The 16593-nt window shown below is 46.2% G+C and overlaps 1 protein-coding gene across 4 annotated transcripts in view; it reads left to right on the top strand.

Moving 5' to 3' along the window:
* The window catches only part of EML5 (EMAP like 5), a 299416-nt gene that overhangs the window by 153096 nt on the left and 129727 nt on the right, over positions 1-16593 (top strand). The gene's annotated exons all lie outside the window — the stretch shown is intronic.

Below are 16593 nucleotides of genomic sequence, written 5' to 3'. Positions count from 1 at the left end.
GTCTACACTACTAAGTTTTGTTGATAAAAGTGATGTCAGTACTCAAAAATCGGCTTAATAAAAATCGGAATGTCATGTTCATACTTGCTCTCTTTGTTGGCAGAGCGTGCCCACAATTCGGGCACTATCATCGACAGTGTGAATAATGCACTGTGGGTACCTATCCCACAGTTCAGTTTGGCACCTTCTGTCGCTAGGTGTTGTGGGATGGCAGAGCGGATCGCGGCGCATCTTGGGACCAGGCTCAATGTCCTATAATGCATTGCTTTCAGTCCCAGGACTCCATGGGCTTCCGACTTTCTTTTGTGGCATTTTTTAACAGCCCTTCTTTGCTGTGCACCCCAGCATCTTTGTGAGAAGGGATGAATTCTGCACTGCTATCCTATGCTCTGTTAACTGTCATGAAGACATCACGGATGGCAATGCAGTTAATCACGAAGTTCCTAAGTGAAGAAGATTCCCATTGGCCTGACATGCTGTGGGATGTGGATAGGAGCAACTTTAGATTGCTTTTGGCTTTCACAGAACAGCTACAGAGAGTGGACTGTCGTTTTTGGGCTGATGAAACAAGCAGTAAATGGTGGGATCATATTATCGTGCAGGTCTGGGATGAGAAGTAATGGCTACAGAGCTTTCGGATTCGGAAAGCCACCTTTCTGGAACTCTATGAAGAGCTCGCCCCAGCACTGCGGCAAAATGACACCAGAATGAGAGCTGCCCTATTGGTAGAGAAGTTTGTGGCAATCAATATGTGGAAGCTGACAACTCTAGACTGCAACCGGTCAGTTGCAAATCACTTTGGAGTTGGGAAGTCGACCACTGGGGCTGCGTTAATGCAAGTGTGCAGGGCAATTAATTGCATCCTGCTACGAAGAACCGTGACTCTGCGAAACTTGTGTGAAATAGTGGATGGCTTTGCAGAAAAGGGTTTCCCTAACTGTGAACAAAAAAACTTCAAAAACAGATTCTAATGAGAAACTGCAGAACTGGAATTAATTTGCAAACTGGACACCATCAAATTAGGCTTGAACAAAGACTGGAAGTGGATGGGTCATTACACAAACTAAAAACTATTTCCTGATGCTAATTTTTCCCCCTACTGTTACTTACACCTTCTTGTCAACTGTTTTGAAATGAGCCATCCTGATTATCACTACAAAAGTTTTTTTTTCTCCTGCTGATAATAGCCCACCTTAATTGATTTATCTCATTAGAGTTGGTATGGCAATCCCCATCTTTTCATGTTCTCTCTGTGTGTATATATATATATATCTTCCTACTGTATTTTCCATTCCATGCATCTGATGAAGTGGGTTTTAGCCCACGAAAGCTTATGCCCAAATAAATTTGTTAGTCTCTAAGATGCCACAAGTACTCCTCGTTTACATTACATGTAGTTTTCCTAGGAAGTAACAGTGGCATTTGGGGCTTTACATTCCAGCAAGCTCATGAATAAACTGCCTGGATATGTGTTGGCAGTGCCTGCTTTCTCAGTTTGTAGAAAACAAACAAAGATGAGTTACCATTCAAAAACTTTGTTGTTATTGCACAAGAAACAGCACACAGAAACACACAAACACACAAAGATACTTGGTGGGAAAGGAGGTACCAGGAAAGGGCAGACTTTCAGAGCTGTGTGTAGGTCCAGCTATCATTATGAAAGTTGTCTGAAGGGGTGGAGTGAAGAGGAAACCTAGAAGTCCCAGAAAGTGGAAAGGACTGTGCAGGCGGAGTTTTGGGGCAGGGGACATGGAAAAGAATTCTGACTGTGCTGCAGGGGAGGGCAGGCATGGATCCGCTCGGTCTGCAGCATTATTAAGGACTTCAGCGTTTGCATTTGCTCCTCCATTACTTGAATCACCTGCTCAGTAGTGTCCTTAACAAACTCCTGATTTTCTTTTCTCTCCTGCCTTTCGTCTTCCCAGTACTCCTTGAATTCCCTTTTCTCTGCATTGGAGGAGTGCAGTACCTGCTAGAACATGTCTTCTTTGCTCTGTCTTGGGCGCTTTCTTATGTGGCAGAGACGCTCGGCCAGTGTGTGTGGGGTGTTTCTGAAGGCCACATCTGCCGAAGCACAAGGAACAATGCCCAGAAGCATCATTGTTAAATTCAATCACAGCATTGAAACATTTCAGTAAAATACACCCTTTGCAACATAACAATCACTTTCTCACTGACCCTTGGCAAGCACACATCTCTGCGAACACCCAAAGCATGGTGAGTGTTGATGGGGGAAGGGGGCTCTGTATGGGGAAAAGAGCACTCACTCTGCAAGGGTTGTGATGCAGCTAACTAGGGAAAAAATTCTAAAATTCTCCCACACTTTTCCACAGGCAGGGGTCATTCTAGAAGACATCTCACTGCTAAGGGTAAGAAGGGAAATGAAGGTACATCTACTACATGCTTTTGGCTTCCACCCTGCTCCCCATGCTGCTCGCTAGTGTGCTGCTTTGGTCCCCACACAAATAATTGCCGAATGGCGCAGGAAAGTTTCCTACAATGGGGGAAGGAACAAAGCTGCTCTGCCATGGAACCTTCAGCAGAGAATTACCGAGTACCTCCAGGAAACTTTCCTGGAGATCTCTCTGGAGGATTCCCATGAGATCTCAATGTGCATCAACTTCCTGTTCTGCTGTACTGATTAGCTACACAGGGAAATGTCCAGCTCACAGAAACACAGCCAGCCTTAAACATTTCTATACCCTGAACTCACCTCCACAGTACACAAACCACAGCCACTTACCAGGTGTCTCCTCTCCTGCTTCTTGCTCACCGGAGAATAACCGCTGAGACTGGCTAGACACCTCTAGAGTGGTGAACAGTTCCTGGCTGCCTGCCCCACCAGGCGACCCCTCCGGGAACTCCACATCATCTAATCAATGACTTCGTCCTCCAGGTTAGATCCTCTTTCCACCGCCTCCAGGCCCGCCGAAGTATCTACGGGGCTTGGCAGTGGAGGTGGGGTCGCCACCGAGGATAGTGTCCACCTCCTTATAGAACTGGCAGGTCTTAGGTGCAGCACTGGAGCAATGGTTTGCCTCCCTCACCTTATGGTACGCCTGCCTCAGCTACCTTATCTTTGCTCTGCACTTCAGGATGTCCTGATCGTAGCTCTTTTCACACAAGCCTCGAGAAATATGCCCGTAGGTATCCCAATTCCTACGGCTCAAGCACAGCTGTGACTGTACAGGTCCCTCTCTCCATATTCTAAGGGGTGGGGCAGATGGTTGTTTACCTGGCTGCAGGGTAGTGGAGTTCAAACTGCTGACCAGAGCAGTCACAATGGGCAATGTGGGACACCTCCTGGAGGCCAATTAAAGCAATAAAATCAGGCGTAGTGTCTACACTGGCACTTTGTCGACAAAAATTTAGAGGAAAAAGATTTATGTCTCTCGGGGTGGTTGTATTTTGTCACCAAAATGGAGCATTTTTGCCAACAAAAGTTGCATCGCAGTGTGTACGCATTCACTGTTTTGTTGACAAAAGCTGCCTTTTGTTGACAAACCTTGGTAGTGTAGACAAGGCCTTAGACAATGAGTCTGCAGTGTCTCCTTGGAACTTTAGAGGAAGACCAATCCTGAGAGCCACTGCTACAGGCTAGGCTCTGCCAGTAAAGGACCTTCAATGTTGTTCTTCCTCTAAAAACTGTCAGAAGGACAAAACTTTCTATGCGAGCATTCATGTCTTTTATTTTAATTCCCCAAAAATTTACTTCAGAAAATCCATTGCAAAGACTCCTTGAGGCTTCTAAAAGAATTTGGAGCCCCAAACTATTGTTTTTAATTGAGCCTCTGAAGAGTTTAAGCCTTTTAGTGCTGCTTATGGAAGTTGTTATTAATGAATAATATACCTTAAACACAAATCTTTAAATGTAAAATCTCTGTTTTTATTCATTTTTTCTCTTTACTAATTTTTCTTATCATGATGTTTCTTATCATGTTTTGGATTCTGTTAGTATCTGCTCTGGGAAAATAAACATAAAACCTCTTTGGTAACCAAGTAATAAAATTAATCCATTCTTTGGCATTTCAGTTCATTCTTTAGGAGCAAAGTTGAGCTATCTCAAACTGCAATAAACAAAAATTATAAACTCTGATGTGAGACCATCACCAAAAATCAGTTAGTTTTAATAAAATATTGAGCTCCTCCAGGTTCCAACAAAACACCTGGTTGCTTCTGCTAAAGATGAAATTCATACAGAATAGTTTTTAAAATTTGCATTGTTTTGACTATTGTCTTCATGGCCAGAACTCTTTCTGTTTGTCAGTTCTCTGGCTTAATCAGTCATTGGGTAAATATTAGCAACATTGCATGTTAGCGTCTATTTTAACAGCTTGTATCTTAGAAAGATGAGTTGAAGGCTAGATTCTATATTTTCTTGCACAGGAGGAAGTGCAGCAATTGACATACTGGACTAGACCACTGGCTCATCTAGTCCTGTATTCACTCTCTGATCGTGACCGCTCTCACTGTTTCAGAGAAAGGTGCAGAACACCTCTTTTATCTCCTTCTTTCAGAGGTACTTCTGCACATTCTAATACAGGGCCTCTTTGTGTATATAATGTCCTTTCTCAGCCACTCTGCAAAGCCAGTACCCTCTGCATATTCATATTCTTCCTAAAGACTCTCTTATGTCATGATGCATACAAGAAATGAACTGACCACCTATGGATAGTGTGTGAGCATTTTGAAATTATCTATTTAGCTTTTAAAAAAACAAAACAGTGTATTATTTATCATACCCAGTTACCTCCATCTCTGTTTTATTTGTTTTTATTTGTTTGTGTGTTTGTTTTTTAATGCAAACTCTTGGAAAGTACATAGTACATGATGTTCACTGCCAGAAGAAAAATTAAACAATACTAATAATTCTGTAGTGGAAATTGATATGAGAAGCTAAAACTTTTTGAATTCTTCTAAGTTCTTGTCTTCAATTATAAATTGTGGCAATGAGTTCCATAGGCTAATCATTCATTCTTATTTAACTCTGTCATGTCATCTTTTATTTGTTTCTTCTCTAAAATGAAGAAGCTCAGAGCTCCACCCTCATGGGTAATCTTGTACACTGTTTAACCCTTCCGGAACATATAACAATTATGACAAGGAATCCAGAGGCTTTGCAAAGTAATCCCTTAAACACATACAGACATTTTATTCATAGAGAAAGCATCCAGACTTACAGATCCATGCAAAAATAACAAAATCTGCACAGAATAACTGTCCCTTCAGTGTCCTCACCACTAAAAGAGCTCATTTGGGTTTTAGTCAGTCTTTGCAGGGTCCCCAGACTCGCCTCACCTACTGGTCAACCTCCAGGTCCATTTCTCTGCCCCTGCAACAAGCTCTCCTTAGCTTGTTCAGGTCTAGCAGTCAAAAGATTCCCTCTAGCTCAGAATGCATGTCTCTGTTTCCTGAAACCTTCCAGAGTTTGAGTTTTTAAAAGCCAGTTCTTATACTTTGTTACTTTATTTCTCCTTTACTGCTGGGGTATTTCCACTGATCCAACCAGGGCCCCAGACAACCTGGGAAGAAGAACCAGTTTTCTTCATCTTGGCCAATCTGTTTAACATATCCATTATATTGCCAAGGCAAAGTCATTCCATATTAATGATTTTTTGGATTGTCTTGTAGCTGTTTCCAGATGTGACAGCCTGTGTTAGCAAATGGCTAATTTTGTACACACTGAGAATTAGAGTTATACATAGAGTTCATAAAACCAGTCAAAATTCATGAGGTGTACATAGATTTCCCAAATCATCACAACGAGCAACAAGTCCAGTAAGCAGATGGTGAAGAACTTGTTATTCTTCTTCGAGTGCTCGTTCATGCGATTCCATTCTAAGTGTGTGCTTGCCCACATGCACAGTTGTCAGAATTTTTTGCCTTAGCGGTATCCATAGGGCCGGCTCTGGTGCCCTCTAGAGTGCTGTGCTCATGTACCGATATATGAGGCGCCACTGGCCCTACGCCTTCTCAGTTCCTTCTTATCGCCCATGATGAGTGGTCGGAGCGCCTTCCTCTTGCCTCGCAGGTGGATAGTGGTTTCTAACAGCCTATTGACTGTCTCTTTCTATATAGTTGTTAGTACTTAGTTAGTGATTAAGTGTTAAGTGTTAGTGAGTTAGAGTTCCAGCAGGGACTTTGCCCCGAAGCGGGGCATGCCCTGGTCTCTGGGCTTCAAACCCTGTTCAACTTGCAACAGGCCTATGCCTGTTAGTGACCCCCATAGCAGCTGCTTAAAGTGCTGCTTAAAGTGCTTCACACATAAAGGAGAAGTGCAGAATCTGTGAGAACTTTCGGCCCAGGACTCAAAAAGAGCGGGACATTTGCCTAAAGGCCCTCCTCATGAAGGCTGCACTTCGCCCAGTGTCGGAACCCTCCCACTCCAGAGTGCCCCGCCAGCCACGAGTTCTGCTCGGCACCATTTCCCCTCGCTGGTACCCAAGAAACGCCAGAAAAAGGAGCGTGGCTCCTTGGCACAGAGTAAAGAGGGGAAGAGGGAGTTGGGCAAAGGACCAATTTCAGGCCTCACGGTCACCCTGGAGCTCCAAGGGGGCATTTCTCCGGCTGGACACCCCCAGCCCATCCAGGGATCCACCTCCGACTCCTGGGCACAGTTGGGGACCCCAGCACCTCTTAGTGTCTTTGATGCCCAAGGCCTTCCAGGTGGCTAGGGACCTAATCGCTCTTCTGGTACTGCCCACGCTGTGTCCTGCAACAGATTCGACTAAGGCTCCCCAGTCCAAGGGCAAGCCAACAATGGGACCACTTCTAAGGGCAGTGGGACATCGTCAGTCCCCAGAGCAGAAGCGTCCATTCCCCGACTCTGCAACCATGACTCCCAGCTCTGGAACCTCGGTCTCCGGCTAGATGGCCCAGATCCCCGGCACTTTGCCCGCGGTCTCCTGCATCAAGGCACCAGTCTCTGAGTTCCTGGTACCGACCCACGTCCCATCAGCTGACACCCCGGCATAGGTCTCAGTCCCCTAAACGGTCTTCAATACATCAGTCTCCGCCGGTGCGAGACCACTCGCTGCCACAGGACCGATCCCTGTCTCCCCAGCACCGTTCCCCAGAGAGGCATTTGTCACTGACTTCCAGGCACTGGTCCTCCACTCTTAGAGTGAGCCGCCAGATGCAAGCCTCACAGCCCCACCTTGGTCTTAGAATCATAGAATATCAGGGTTGGAAGGGACTTCAGGAGGTCATCTAGTCCAACCCCCTGCTCAAAGCAGGACCAATCCCCAACTAAATCATCCCAGCCAGGGCTTTGTCAAGCCTGACCTTAAAAACCTCTAAGGAAGGAGATTCCACCACCTCCCTAGGTAACGCATTCCAGTGTTTCACCACCCTCCTAGTGAAAAAGTTTTTCCTAATATCCAACCTAAACCTCCCCCACTGCAACTTGAAACCATTACTCCTTATTCTGTCATCTGCTACCACTGAGAACAGTCTAGATCCATCCTCTTTGGAACCCCCTTTCAGGTAATTGAAAGCAGCTATCAAATCCCCCCTCATTCTTCTCTTCTGCAGACTAAACAATCCCAGTTCCCTCAGCCTCTCCTTATAAATCATGTGCTGCAGCCCCCTAATCATTATTGTTGCCCTCCGCTGGACTCTTTCCAATTTTTCCACATCCTTCTTGTAGTGTGGGGCCCAAAACTGGACACAGTACTCCAGATGAAGCCTCACCAACGCCGAGTAGAGGGGAACGATCATGTCCCTCGATCTGCTGGCAATGCTCCTACTTAAACAACCCAAAATGCTGTTAGCCTTCTTGGCAACAAGGGCACACTGTTGATTCATGTCCAGCTTCTTGTCCACTGTAACCCCTAGGTCTTTTTCTGCAGAACCGCTACCTAGCCATTCGGTCCCTAGTCTGTAGCAGTGCAGGGGGTTCTTCCGTCCTAAGTGCAGGACTCTGCACTTGTCCTTGTTGAACCTCATCAGATTTCTTTTGGCCCAATCCTCTAATTTGTCTAGGTCCCTCTGTATCCTATCCCTACCCTCCAGCATATTTACCACTTCTCCCAGTTTAGTGTCATCTGTAAACTTGCTGAGGGTGCAGTCCATGCCATCCTCCAGTTCGTTAATGAAGATATTGAACAAAACCAGCCCCAGGACCAACCCTTGGGGCATTCCGCTTGATACTGGCTGCCAACTAAACATGGAGCCATTGATCACTACCCGTTGAGCCGACGATCTACGTAGCTTTCTATCCACCTTATAGTCCATTTATCCAGTCCATACTTCTTTAACTTGCTGGCAAGAATACTGTGAGAGACCATATCAAAAGCTTTGCTAAAGTCAAGGAATAACATGTCCACTCCTTTCCCCTCATCCACAAAGCCAGTTATCTCATCATAAAAGGCAATTAGATTAGTCAGGCATGACTTGCCCTTGGTGAATCCATGCTGACTGTTCCTGATCACTTTCCTCTCCTCTAAGTGCTTCAAAATTGATTCCTTGAGGACCTGCTCCATGATTTTTCCAGAGACTGAGGTGAGGCTGACTGGCCTGTAGTTCCCAGGATCCTCCTTCTTCCCTTTTTTAAAGATGGGCACAACATTAGCCTTTTTCCAGTCATCCGGGACTTCCCCTGATCACTATGAGTTTTTAAAAATAATGGCCAATAGCTCTGCAATTACATCCGCCAACTCCTTTAGCACTCTTGGATGCAGTGCATCCGGCCCCATGGACTTGTGCTCGTCCAGCTTTTCTAAATAGTCTGGAACCACTTCTTTCTCCAGAGAAGGCTGGTTACCTCCTCCCCATACTGTGCAGCCCAGTGCAGTAATCTGGGAGCTGACCTTGTTCATGAAGACAGAGGCAAAAAAAGCATTGAGTACATTAGCTTTTTCCACATTCTCTGTCACTAGGTTGCCTCCCCCATTAGTAAGGGGCCCATACTTTCCTTGACCTTCTTCTTCTTGCTAACATACCTGAAGAAATCCTTCTTGTTGCTCTTAACATCCTTTGCTTGCTGCAACTCCAAGTGTGATTTGGCCTTCCTGATTTCACTCCTGCATGCCTGAGCAATATTTTTATACTCCTCCCTGGTCATTTGTCCAATCTTCCACTTCTTGTAAGTTTCTTTTTTGTGTTTAAGATCAGCAAGGATTTCACGGTTAAGCCAAGCTGGTCGCCTGCGATATTTAGTATTCTTTCTACACATTGGGTCGGTTTGTTCCTACAACCTCAACAAGGATTCTTTAAAATACAGCCAGCTCTCGTGGACTCCTTTCCCCCTCATGTTATTCTCCCAGGGGATCCTGCCCATCGCTCCCTGAGGGAGTCAGTCTCCTTTTCTGAAGTACAGGGTCCATCTTCTGGTCAAGAAGAGCTCTGCCCCTAGTTGGTTCCTCCAGCACTTGCACCAGGAAATTGTCCCCTACACTTTCCAAAAACTTCGTGGATTGTCTGTGCACCGCTGTATTGCTCTCCCAGCAGATATCTGGGTGATTGAAATCCCCCATGAGAACCAGGGCCTGTGATCTCGTAACTTGTATTAGTTTTCTGAAGAAAGCCTCGTCCACCTCATCCCCTGGTCTGGTGGACTATAGCAGACTCCTACCACGACATCACCCTTGTTGCTCACACTTCTAAACTTAATCTAGAGACTCTCAGGTTTTCCTGCAGTTTCATACTGGAGCTCTGAGCAGTCATACTGCTTTCTTACATACAATGCAACTCCCCCACCTTTTATGCCTTGTCTGTCCTTCCTGAACAGTTTATATCCATCCATGACAGTACTCCATTCATGTGTGTTATCCCACCAAGTCTCTGTTACTCCAATCACACCATAATTCCTTGACTGAGCCAGGACTTCCAGTTCTCCCTGCTTGTTTCCCAGGCTTCTTGCATTTGTGTATAGGCACTTAAGATAACTCGCTGATCGTCCTGCTTTCTTAGTATGAGGCAGGAGTCCTCCCCTCTTGCGCTCTCCTGCTCATGCTTCCTCATGGTATTCCACTGCCCCACTTATTTCAGGGCTTTGGTCTCCTTCCCCCGGTGAACCTAGTTTGAAGCCCTCCTCACTAGGTTAGCCAGCCTGCTTACGAAGATGCTCTTCCCTCTCTTCGTTAGGTGGAGCCCGTCTCTGCCTAGCACTCCTCCTTCTTGGAACACCATCCCATGGTCAAAGAATCCAAAGCCTTCTGTCCGACGCTACCTGCGTAGCCAGGTACCTGGAAGGTGACTGGTCTGAGTGGGAGTTTAGCCCCTCACCAAGGAAGCACTGATCTCTTTCGGCTCCAGAGACCAGCGCAGCACTGGCTGTGGCTGCGTGGCAGCAGGGCCAATGGCCCTATTGGAACCCGTGGGGCATGCTAATGATTCTGGTGCCATATTCGCACAACTTCTCCCTGGCTGCTTTGGACAAGCAACCACCGGTACCAGACTTGGAACACAGCGCAGACTCCAATGCAGGCGGGGTTGGAGGATCAGGTGCCAATGCCAAGGGAGCCCTCCCCAATGGGGGAAAGTGCTCTGGCCCTGGTGCTGTCGTCATCAGAGGCCCCTCACACACCAGCCCTACTGATGACTTCAAAGAGCACCAAGCCCTGCTTAAAAGGGTGGCTTTTAACCAGGGCTTGGAGGCCAAGGAACTGGCAGAACAGTCAGATGCCCTTTTCGACATGCTAACAGCGGCAACCCTGGCACGGCTTGGGCTGCTGGTCCATGAGGGTGTTCTAAAGATGGCTAAGGTACCGTGACAAACCCCTTCACCCATTCCACTCACCTCCAAACTGGCCGAAAGGAAATATTATGTCCCTGCTCAGGGGTTTGAATATCTCTACACGCCCCCTCTCCTCCCCCCCCCCCCGTCACTGCTTGTATAGGCAGCCAACGAAAGGGACAGGCAGGGTCAGGTGAGCAGCCACACCTAAAAATAAGAATGTCAAAAGATTGGATCTTTTTGGAAGAAAAATATATTAGATGGCCATTCTCCAGTTTAGGGTGTCCAAACACCAGGTCCTGTTGGGGAGGTATAACTTTAATCTATGGGACTCCCTCAACAAGTTTAAGGATGCTTTCCCACAGGACCTTGGCCAGGAGTTCATAACCATCCTGGAAGAGGGGAAAGGGGTTGGCAAGGGGCTCCCACCAGACGGGTTGGGATGCAGCCAATTCAGCTGCCAGAGTCATTGCCTCTGTGTGGTAATGAGGCACAGTTCCTGGCTTCAAACCTCAGGTTTATTCCAGGACATGCAGCCCTGCATTCAGGACCTTCCGTTTGAAAGCAAGGGGCTCTTCTCGGAGCAAATGGATGGGAGACTGCATGGTCTCAAAGACTCCCAAGCCACTCTGCATTTGCTGGGCCCCACACACCACAGGCATCAAGAAAGCAGTTCCGTCCTCCTCCGCCACCCAGGTCCTGGAGGCCTCCTCAGCAAAGTGCCTTCAGGAGGAAAGAAAGAGACAGGGGTTTAAATGCCGTCGCCCCTCTTCCTCCCATTTACTTGCCCAGCCCAGCCCTGCGAGACACCAAAGGGGCCTGAGACAGGCATTTTGAGGGTGCGCATGAGGACGATGCCCCAGTCAGACTCCAGGATCCATCATCCAATTCTTTCCTCAACCATCTGTGTCCCTTCCGGTTGGCATGGTCGTGAATAACCTCAGACCATTGGGTTCTCAGTATAATATCTTTGGGCTACACCCTGCAGTTCTCAACTCCTTCCTCCCTCCCACTCCCCCTTCCCCGTCCCTCTTTGGGGACCCTTCTCATGAGCAACTCCTTGTTCAGGAGATGGAAAACCTTCTACGAGCGGGGGCCATGGAAGAGGTCCCTCAAGACTTGAGAGGGAGAGGATTTTACTCCCACTAATTTCTAATCCCGAAAGCAAAAAGGGATTTAAGACTCATTTTGGATCTGCAGCGCCTCAGCAAATATCTCAAGAAGTTGAGGTTCACATGGTCTCCCTAGCCTCCAACATCCCCTCCCTGGATCCAGGAAATTGGTACACCACCCTTGATTTGAAGGACGCATACTTTCATATTTCCATCTTTCCAGGGCACAGATGGTTCCTCTGTTTTGTGGTGGGCCAGCGCCATTTGCAATTTTGGTGCTACCCTTTGGCCTCTCATCAACCCCGAGACTATTTACAAAGTGTATGGTACCAGTGGCCACTTACCTGAGGCATCAAGGCATTCAGGTCTATCTATATCTCAATGACTGGATCATCAAGGGAAAATCTCAGGACTAGGTGCAAAGGATCCACCTGTCGTGAGCTGGGTCTGTTGATAAATGAAAAGAAATCCACCCTGATCTTGGTGCAGCATATAGAGTTCATAGGAGTGATACTCGACTCTACACAAGCCAGAGCCTTCCTCTTGAGGGGCCGTCTCCAAGCTTGGCTGACCTGATAGCTCATGTGACGGTCTTCCCTCTCACCACTGCGCGCATATGCCTAAAGCTGTTGGGCCACATAGCAGCGTGCACTTACGTGGTGTGCATGCACGGCTTCATTTCTGGCCCCTGCAAGCATGGTTGGCGTCGGTCTGTGTCCCCAACAGACATGATCTGGACCAGGTAGTCATGGTACCAAGTCACATGGTCATCCCTGAAGTTGTGGTCAGATCCTGACTCAGACTTAGAGGGAGTTCCCTTTGTGACCCCATCCCCATCGGCCACTCAGGGCTCCGATACTTCAGATCTGGGTTGGGGAGCCAACCTCTGTGATCTCAGCATGCAAGGTCATTGTTGGCGAGACAATTGATCCCTCCACATAAATGTCAGAGAGCTCAGAATGATTCGCTTGGCCTGCCAGGCTTTCCAGCATCACCTGAAGGGCAAGGTGGTCCAGACCTGACAGACAATACTGTGACAAGGTTTTATATCAACAAGCAAGACAGAGCCCGGTCGTCAGCCCTTTGCCAGAAAGCTCTCTGGCTGTGGCACTTCTGTGTGCAGCATGCCATTTATCTCTGTGGCCTCGCACCTTACAGCTACCAGGAACGTGTTAGCGGATTGCCTCAGCAGGATCTTCTCATCTCACCACAAGAGGTCACTCCATCCAGAAGTGGTCAGCTTGATCTTCCAGAGGTCTGGGACTCCTCAGGTGGACTTATTCACTTCCAGGCGGAACAGGAAGTGCCCTATTTTCTGCTTGATTCACGGGAACGACAGAAGCTCTCTGTTCAACGCCTTCTTGCTCCCATGGTCGGGGGCGCTGCTATGCGCATTCAGCCAGTGCCTCTAATCCACAGAGTCCTCATGAAAATCAAGAAGGACAAGGTGATGATAATCCTAATAGCTCCTGTCTGGCCTCGCCAGCACTGGTTGGGCACATTGCTAATCCTCTCGATAGCAGCTCTGCTACAGCTTCCACTCCAGCTGGACTTGCTTTCCCAAGACCACAGACGCCTCCTGCGCCTGAACCTAGTACCTCTGCACCTGACAGCCTGGTTGCTGCATGGCTGAATGCGGAAGAACAGGCATGCTTGGCCTGCGTTCAAAAGGTCCTCATGGGTAGCAGAAAGCCCTGGAAACAGTTCACATGTTGGGCTTCGGACCAGGGTTTTTGGCCTGACCAGGCCTCTCTCCAGTTGATCCTGTACTATCTTCTTCATCACAAGCTCCAGGGCCTGTCTTTCTCAATGATCAAAGTCCACTTGGCAGCTATTTCAGCCTTCCACCCTCCAGCACAAGGCAGTTCAGTCTTTGCACATGACATGCAGGTTCGGTTTCTGAAAAGTCTAGAGCAGTTCTACCCTCAAGTCCGTGACCCTGTCCCTCCTTGGGACCTGAACCTCATGCTGTCTAGGCTCACAGGTCCACCCTTCAAGCCATTAGCTTCTTGTTCCCTTCTGCTGCTCTCTTGGAAGGTCTCCTTTCTGGTAGTTATAATATCAGCCTGCAGGGTCTCCGAAATTAGAGTTCTCACCTCGGAACCGCTCTATATGGTGTTCTATAAGGATAAGGTTCAACTGCAACTGCACCAAGCCTTCTTGCCCAAGTTAGTTTCACAGTTTCATACGAACCAGGACATATATTTACTGGTTTTCTTCCCGAAACCTCATAAGTCAGACAAGGAGTGCAGAGTACACTCTCTTGATGTTAAGAGAGTGCTGGCTTTTTATATTGAAAGGACTAAACCATTCCAGAAGTCAATGCAGCTCTTTGTTGCGGTGGCAAACAGAATGAAGGGCCTCCCGATTTCTACACAGAGGATTTCATCATGGATCATTGCCTGCATCAGGTTTTGCTATGAGCAGGCAAAGGTACCCTCTACGGCGATGGTAACTGCTCATTCTGCTACAGTGCAAGCCTCTTCAGCAGCCTTCTTGGCCCAGGTGCCGATTCGAGATATCTGCAGGGTCGCTACTTGGTCATCCATTCATATGTTTGTGTTGCATTATTCAACCACCCAGCAGGCCCATGACAATGCCAGCTTTGGTAGAGCAGTGTTACAAGTCGCACAACTGTGAATTCCAAGTCCACTTCCAGGGATACTGCTTGAGAGTCACCTAGAATGGAATTGACATGAGCAAGCACTCGAAGAAGAAAAAACAGTTACCTGCCTTTCGTAACTGTTCTTCGAGATATGTTGCTCATGTCCATTCCATTACCTGCCCTCCTACCCCTCTGTTGGAGTTACCGGCAAGAAGGAACTGAGAGGGCATAGGCCCAGCGGTGCCTCACATACCAGCACATGAGTGCGGCACTCCAAAGGGCGCCAGAGCCAGCCCTACGGATACCACTAAGGCAAAAAATTCTGACAACTGTGCATGTGGACATGCACACACCTAGAATGGAATGGACATGAGCAACACATCTCGAAGAACAACAGTTGTGAAAAGTAGGTAACCATTTTTTACCGGGAAGTAGCAAATTTCACTTTTTAATGCACTTTATAAATCTTTAAGCTGAGGAAGCAATAGAAGCATCAGCTGTAATTCAAGGAGCTATTGGAGTGGGAAATAATATGGGCACATCTTGTGGTCATTCAACAAAATTAGCCATTTTCCTTTCTATGCAGGTCAAAAACATGCCTCCACAGGTCTACAAAACAAGTCATCTGGTTGTTTTAAATGTATATAAGAAAATATTAGACCTTTCTGAAAATCTTTTAATAGCATGGGAGTTTGTTCAAAAATATGATTAATGACATGCTACTTTGGAAATGTCTAACTAGTTATTAGATGATTAATGTAATACATTGTATCATTTGTGGATTAGTACAGGTTTTGGTTTGCATTCTTTCTGTATCAATATAATCTATTGAAATACCATCCTGAATGGCTGGCTACATTCAATTTACATTTTTTTTTATAAACAAGCAAACCTACCTATACTATACTTGTAGGCCTGTGCAGTGGAAGGTAGGTCTAATATGCTTCACATGCAGAACTCAAAAAACCCTTCCTGTAGACCTATAAAATATTAGATTGTATATTTTTGGTATTTACTGCTACTGCTGTCTGATGCCTTTGTGAAACTGAGATGTATGTAGTATTTTTTACATTCTAAGAATGAATCATTTAGTCAAGTATGAGGCATATTAAAGAACTAACGAGATTTTATAATATACAACTGTTTTATTTTTCTTTGTGTAGTATAATCCAGTCTGGAAAACTGGCATCAATTTTGCTACCATTCTTCCCCTCCATCTCTCCAACTTTGATTTTGTGGTTGTGCATATTGCATTGTCTTTTGGACGCATGTCATTAGTCTCTTGGGAATATGAATATTTGCATCACAACTTTGTAAGGAGTCATAGCCACAGACATCTCTGAGATACTTTGGTCACTGAGGCAGTAAAACAAAAACTCACTTCCTGTTCTTTCCATCTACTGTAACTTTGACTATTCTTTATTATGTTTTATTGTTTCTATGTACTGTACTTACAGCCCCTCATCATCATAGTATCTAATTACCTTGTTTTATCAGTTAAAGTTTGTTTTATTAGTAGTTAGTTTTAATTAATATTATCGCCGTTGTGTGAGCCTAACCATACTTAGGAGAATCTCTAGTTCTATTCTATGGCCTGTCACCTTTTTGTATTTGTCTGCTGTATGCCTCAGTTAGCCTTTTGTTCAGGCATGTGGTATTTTTGGACCAACAGATCAGTATGTTTGACAAGAAATCAGATCATTTTTGTTGTTATGGGAAAAAATGTTGGTGTCTGACCAACCTGTGTGTTGCCTAACATGTCTGGATGAGGGGTGCCTGCCTAGCTGATGCCTGATGTATCAAAATGTTATGCCTTCAATATGGAAAGATGAATTTTCACTTTTCTCATCTTTGAAGTGGCATTAAAGGCATCTAAGTCTGACTTCGAAGGACAGTGAGTCTTTACCTTGTAGGTACTCGGCTTCGTAAGTGGAAATTAAAGGATGGATCCAAAGTTTGTTCATATCTGAATATTGTAAGAAACTGTAAAGATTGACTAATCCACTGAGTTCAGGATCTTGGGTCTGTTCAAAAGAGAGGAAAGCAAAGAAGGAAAGAAAGAGACCAAGAGACCAAGTCAGCACACCATGGAGGTTTGCAGTGAATTACTTATAGGTGCCTGAGATGGACTTGTTCTCTTTTTACAAGCCCATCACAGGAAGTCAACTACCCTGTTACAAAAGGATATTCTTGAGGAT

The sequence above is a fragment of the Chelonia mydas genome, chromosome 6 (genome assembly GCF_015237465.2).
Source record: "Chelonia mydas isolate rCheMyd1 chromosome 6, rCheMyd1.pri.v2, whole genome shotgun sequence".
Lineage (NCBI taxonomy): Eukaryota > Metazoa > Chordata > Testudines > Cheloniidae > Chelonia > Chelonia mydas.
The sequence above is the reverse complement of the archived record's forward strand: the minus strand, read 5'-3'. Positions and strand labels throughout refer to the sequence as shown.